At 49.5% G+C, this 6,000-nt stretch overlaps 1 long non-coding RNA gene across 1 annotated transcript in view; it reads left to right on the top strand.

The window, feature by feature from the left end:
• The first annotated feature begins 1,914 nt into the window (after positions 1–1,914).
• LOC138920527 (uncharacterized) overlaps positions 1,915–6,000 on the top strand; it is a 40,832-nt gene continuing 36,746 nt past the window's right edge. The window contains exons 1-3 of the long non-coding RNA XR_011431882.1: positions 1,915–2,045; positions 2,950–3,063; positions 4,077–4,326. This is a non-coding gene — a long non-coding RNA (uncharacterized lncRNA). The remainder of the gene's footprint in view (positions 2,046–2,949; positions 3,064–4,076; positions 4,327–6,000) is intronic.

The raw sequence follows: 6,000 nt of genomic DNA, 5'->3' as shown, positions 1-6,000 counted from the left end.
TGCCTCCCCCCCCTTTCTTTCTTTAAACTCAAACTCCAAATCTGATATTGATGCTAGCAGGAATGCACTTGGACATCTGTTTACAGAATGGCTTGGCTTTTATTCCATCAGTTGTCTGGCTAATTGCTACATTATACTTCTGCTCCATTCTGCCTCCTCAGTCAACCCACATTCCATCACCCAAACAGACAGAATTTCAGGGACTTCTTATCTCTGAATCTCAAAATAAACTAGAATGCCAGGAACTTCATGGATTCTCCCTTGGAGGTAAACATTAGGAAGCTCCCTCTGACCCCTCTTGTTAGGTAGGTTCTTATGGGAACGTGGGGAGGCAAAGTTGGGAGGCGACTGGATAAGAATCATACCATGGGACCTACAACATACCTATGAGGGTTAAAATGCTTAGATTCATGCCAGCCACAAGTATTCATATGGGATGTCCCAGGTGCCATGAGGTTGATGAAATTTCTTACATTTTTTCTAAACAAGCTCCATCTCATTATTTGGGAAACTAAGGGGCCAGATAAAATGTTGCCAATGGTTTCTAGGTTTCTACAGGGAATTTTTCCTCTACCTGGAATCCATTTCCCCTCACCCCCACCCCAATCTGGTTGCCACCCTGCCCTCCTTTGGAGCCCAGCTTCATGCCACCTCATCCAAAAGCTCTCCCTGCTTCCTCCCTTGGTGGGGAGGATGTCCGTTACACTTGGAGCCTAGTACCCACCCCCCAACCTGCTCTGGGCAGGGAAGCACCATATTCACCTTTGCATCTGTAGCCCCTGGGCACCCTGCCCAACAGAGTCTGTGATGCAGCAGAGTGTTTGCAGGTGGACTGGGGCTGGTTTGGTGTCTAAACAGTGTCTAGAGAGAACCAGGCATTGTGCTGTTTGGATGCCCTAAAGATTTTGTGTAAATAGTTCCTTTCCTTGTTAATCCCTAGATGTTAGATGAGTAGAGATATGAAGCTCAATACAAATAAAGCCAGGAGCATCTTTCTTAATTAAATTTGAAATGCTAGTAATTATCCACATTATTAGAGGAAATCGAATCTACCTTGTGTCGCTGACAGGACGGGTGTTGGGAGGCTGGTACCTCCTCACTCATGATGGTTTAAGTCACATAAAAATTCAGCCCAAATGGCATCAACTGTCTTCTGAGTGTTCACTGCCCAGGGGTGCCTACTTCAAAGGAGAGACTGAGCAGCTTTTTACCAGTCTGATACACAAATGCCGACTCACACGGACTGCAGATGCCCTCACCGAGCTTGCAGAAGGGGTGGAGCTGTGGTTTTGGCCGGGGGTGGTCTGAGTCGCACTGGTGGCTGTTATCTGCTGCATGCGGAGCCTTCTGCCTCTTTCCCGGGGTGCAGCAGCTGTTGGCCCAGAGAGCAGGGGGTGGGGGTGGAGGAGTCACAGCCGGATGCTGTCACCAGTGGAGGGGTTGGGGCTTGTGTTATGCCTCCGAACACCCACTGCTGGTGTCTCTGTCACAGGAAGGCAGTCATGAATGATGCAAAGCCTTGTACCTTTAGAGGCCAAACCCCTTGGAAAAGCCAGTGGTGGACATTTGGAAATGCCAACATTTGCTCATTCAAGCCTTTTCAATTCCAAAGGGAACTGGAAAACTGAGATTATTCTGATGATACTTGTTTGTTCATTTTGTTTTTTAATTTTTGAAACCTAAATTCTCTAGATCAGCTATTTTTTCAGTTGATGTGTGTGTGCATGTGCATGTGTGTGCATTCATGTGTATCTACAATTATCGAAGGGGTACTTCTGGGAAAATATTTCTTTTCTTTTTTTTTTTTTTTGAGGAAGATTAGCCCTGAGCTAACTACTGCCAATCCTCCTCTTTTTGCTGAGGAAGACCGATCCTGAGCTAACATCCATGCCCATCTTCCTCTACTTTATACACAGGATGCCTACTACAGCATGGCTTTTGTCAAGCAGTGCCATGTCCGCATCTGGGATCCAAACCAGCAAACCCCAGGCCGCCAAGAAGCGGAACATGCGAACTTAACCACTGCGCCACTGGGCCAGCCCCTGGTAAAATATTTCTAAAATCTTTTGTTGCTAGTAAATTTTATGTTTTCTTTATATATAAAAAGCTGGCACATTCTAGATTAAATTAAATCACTAAATTGATATATTTTTAGTTTTTGGGAGTCTTCTCAAGTTTAAGCAACATTTGAATGACAAAACTTCAAGTTTGACAAAATAAAAGAAAACTGGAAGCTTAGGCAGGTTTTGAGAAGCATGTAGATTGAATTATCACTTTCTTCAAACTCAGTAAACTAATTTCAATGTGTTATACCAGAATGTGACTTTTGCCAGCTAATGGATGACATGGTTGGGTTTGCAGTTTGGGGCAAGGCCCTTTAAGGGCCCGCGGGCACTCATAGTCACAGTCAGTGCTGACTGAGGAGAAGGACCTTCATGATTCCTCCACCTCAGCTGCCTGTTTTCCTTGCCCCTCTCTGTCTCTACGGAGATCTTGGGGAATGAGGCACCCCAAAGGGAAAATGCGCAGCTCAATGATGTTCTGAGGTATTGATCTCCCCTTTCCCCTTGCTCCTGCATCCCTGGCCCGTTTCTCCAGACAGGTAACAGTCTGGCTCCACACTGTCCACCTTGGCAGGGGTGGAAGGGGGTGGCGGGGGGTGTGGTGGGAGGCAAGATCAAGGAAGCGTGGAAGCTTTCTGGTCTTTGGTCTGGGTTCAGGCCAAATGAAGGGGAAGGGTTTGTGGGAGGGAGAGGATTGTCTTCCAGATCAGCCCATGAGGTGCCCTGAGCTAGAGGGGACAGGTGGAGGGCTCCTGGGAAGGGTGGCCTGGCTGTGGCCCCTGGGAGCACTGCATGGAGGTGTGAAGGTGCAGAGACGGATGGCTTTGGGTGCTTCTTGGGAGAAAGGCTGGTGTCCCTGGCCTTTCAGAAGATTCCTGTATTCCAGTAACATGGGAGCAACAGGAGCCACTGGCCTTGACGGGGCCCAGACGCTGAGAAGGATGGGCCTGTCAGGGCTGCCCTAGAGGACAGAGACCAGAGCTCCTGCTGCACTGCTGTGGTGAGTTGAAGTGTGTCCCCCAAACTGTGCTCAGCCCCCGGGAGGCAGAATGTGCCCTTATTTGGAAATAAGGTCTTTGCGGATGTAATTAGCTAAGATGAGGTCATCTGCATTAGGGTGGGCCCTGAATCCAATTCCTGTTGTCCTTACAAGAAGAGAAGAAGACATGCAGAGAAACAACGCACAGGGGAGAAGCCCCTGTGATGACGGAGGAGAGACTGCAGCGATGTGTCCACAGCCCAGGAAGGCCTGGAACCACAAAGAGGCGGGAAGACTCCTCCCTCACAGCCTCCAGAGGGAGCGCGGCCGTGCTCACACCTTGATTTTGGGCTTCTGGCCTCCAGAACTGTGAGAGGATAAATTTCTGTTAAGTCACCCAGTTTGTGGTACTTTGTTACAGCAGCCCTAGGAAACTAAGATACCTGCCATGCCAGGTGCTGATGAATTTTTTCTGGAACCCTAACAACAGGGGTTTGGTTAAAAGAAAAAGACCCCAGCAATTGACTAACGTAGAATTTCCAACCAGCCTCACGTGATGGGTGGTGCAGGGTGGGGCCTCAGTGTTTTAATTGCTATGTCTTGCACATCTGAGTTTCTACAACCTGGTTTGCAACTGGCTGGATGTTCTTCATCCTCTTTTGTTTCCTTCCTCTTTCAAACTAGTATTTTGTTTGTTTTTTCTTCTAAATGTATCCCTTTAAATCTCTGGGACTCTCCTTTGCTGGGTCTGCTCACTGCCCCCTCTGCTGTCCACCTGGGAGATGATGCTGGATAAAGTGCCTGGTCCCTGCCACCCAGAGACTGTTCTCTCTTCACTGTCCACTCATCATCTCTGCAGGGACTCCCAGAATGCTAAATCTGTCACCATCCCAGCTTGGAAAGCTGAGTGCCCCAAGAGGAGGTGGATTCAGAATAAAATTCCTTATTATCATCCTTAAGAGGCAAGACCTGTTTCCTGCTAGTTCCTGCATAATGAGTCATCTTTTCCCTTCTTCCCTCTCCCCCAACCTCAGATGTGCACCTGCTGTGGTTCTCTGGATCTGTGGATGCTTCACCAGGCTTTCCCAAGGCACCCCTACCTGGCCTCCTTACCCCAGGGAGTCTGCTCGGCGCCATAGTCTTGGGACACCTCCTTAAACTCTCCAGATAAGGGAGGTAAAAGAAAAAACAAACACAGCTACATTGCAACTCATTTGTTCTCAGCTTGGAACATTTGCATCTGTGCGAGGCAATTAGGCTTAATGGAACGGCCCCGTGCAGAGGGTAAGTGGTTGACTGTGGATATCCGAGGTGCACAGTGGTGCTTCCCTCCTAGAAATGGCCTGTTTGTTCCGAAAGGTTGAAAAACCAGCTCCTGGGGATGACCTCCCATGGCCGACCTTGGTATCCGTCTGTAGTTGCTTTATTGCAGGAGCCAGCAGGAGGGCAATGAGGTGGGTTGGAAGCATGATGGGGATGGGGCTGTGAGGTTTGTCCAAGTGATCCACCCCGATCCCAGACCTCAAAGGTCGTGGAGGAGATGGCGATTGGGGATCGGCAGGTTGCATCAGAGCCAAGGAGACCCCCGGAGAGAAGGGAATAAAGACCACATCTCCCTCCCCGCTGAGGTTCACTGTATGAAACCATCTTAGATTGTTGCGGGGTCATGACTGAGACCCGTGGGCAGAGGCGGCCCTCCATGGGGAAACCTACTTTGAGGTGGAGAGAGTCAGCTGCTGGCAGGGCAGAGACTCATCTTGGGAAAAGTCTGGTTCTGGCACTTGTTCTAGCCTGGCCTTGTGCAAGGGCTTCAAATCAATGACTGAGAAGGTGAGTTGGGGGTGAGTTTAGGATGCCCAGCTGGGCTCCACGGCTCAATGGCCAGCCAAAGCTGAGAGGAATTGGCAGAGGTCACTGTCCTTCCCACCCCTTCCAATGCATCCGCACCCCGCTGTACCCTTCTGCAGTTTCCCTGGGGTTTCTGGAGGCATGTAGGAGTTTTAATTCCAATGCAAGTTTGCATCAACCTGGAATGCATGTCCTGAGTAGGCATTCTAGAAGCAGGGTATCACCCTTGAGGTGAGACCCCAGCGGCACGGGACTTGAATTTCTGCTACTTGTCCCAGTGGGGCCAGGGCTTTGTAACTGGACAAGGCTTAGGGGAGGAGCTGCATAAGGACCCACAAGAGCAATGTGAGTCCCATGGGGTCAGATGACCATCGCAGACCGCACCCTTTGTGCTTCCTGCTTTCTCACTTACAGTGACCGTGATGCTGGTGTATATGTTGGCCAAGGTGGAGAGAGCTGGGCTTGGAAATCAGAGACCTGGGTGAGAAAGTGGCTGCTGCTATGTCTCAGCTGTCACTCCTCCCTGGGGGCATCACTCCTTTCTCCTGGCTCAGATTTCCTTGTCTGGGTGTTGGGTGATGCCTCAGAGCAGGCCTGTGGAAGAGCCTGTTTGACACTGAACGTCCTTGGGTAGGTGGCTCTTTATGACTCTTACTCCCTGCTGTCTGTTTTATGGTGATTCGTACCTCAGGCAGTTTGGATCCAGCCAACGCATGAGCCCTTATGTGAGCTTATTTCCCTCTGAAAACTGGTGGTCCCCATGGTGACCTCCCCAGAACCATGGGACTGGCCTTTAGGGTGTTTCTCTTGCCCCTGCAGATGCCCCCTGATACTGCTATTTATGCCTCACGAGCTCAGTTTGGGTCAGGGGTGAGTTTTTCCTGTTCACTCGTGTCTTGGTGACAGCATTTAACAAAGAGACGTTTTAAGGCATCTTCTGAACTTGTGAATTTTGAGACAAGAATTCTAGCTTTACAAAATCGCTTGCAGAAACAAATTCTGAACTGCAATTTACTTTGCTTAATGAAAAGAAACCAAAAAGCGTGGGCTTGCTGCTTGGCTGGATATTTTCTCTAGACATGGCCCAGCCCATACACGTTCGTGAGCCCC

Source organism: Equus caballus, chromosome 1 (genome assembly GCF_041296265.1).
Source record: "Equus caballus isolate H_3958 breed thoroughbred chromosome 1, TB-T2T, whole genome shotgun sequence".
Taxonomy (NCBI): Eukaryota; Metazoa; Chordata; class Mammalia; order Perissodactyla; family Equidae; genus Equus; species Equus caballus.
Note: the sequence above shows the minus strand (reverse complement) of the source record. Positions and strands in the feature narration are given on the sequence as shown.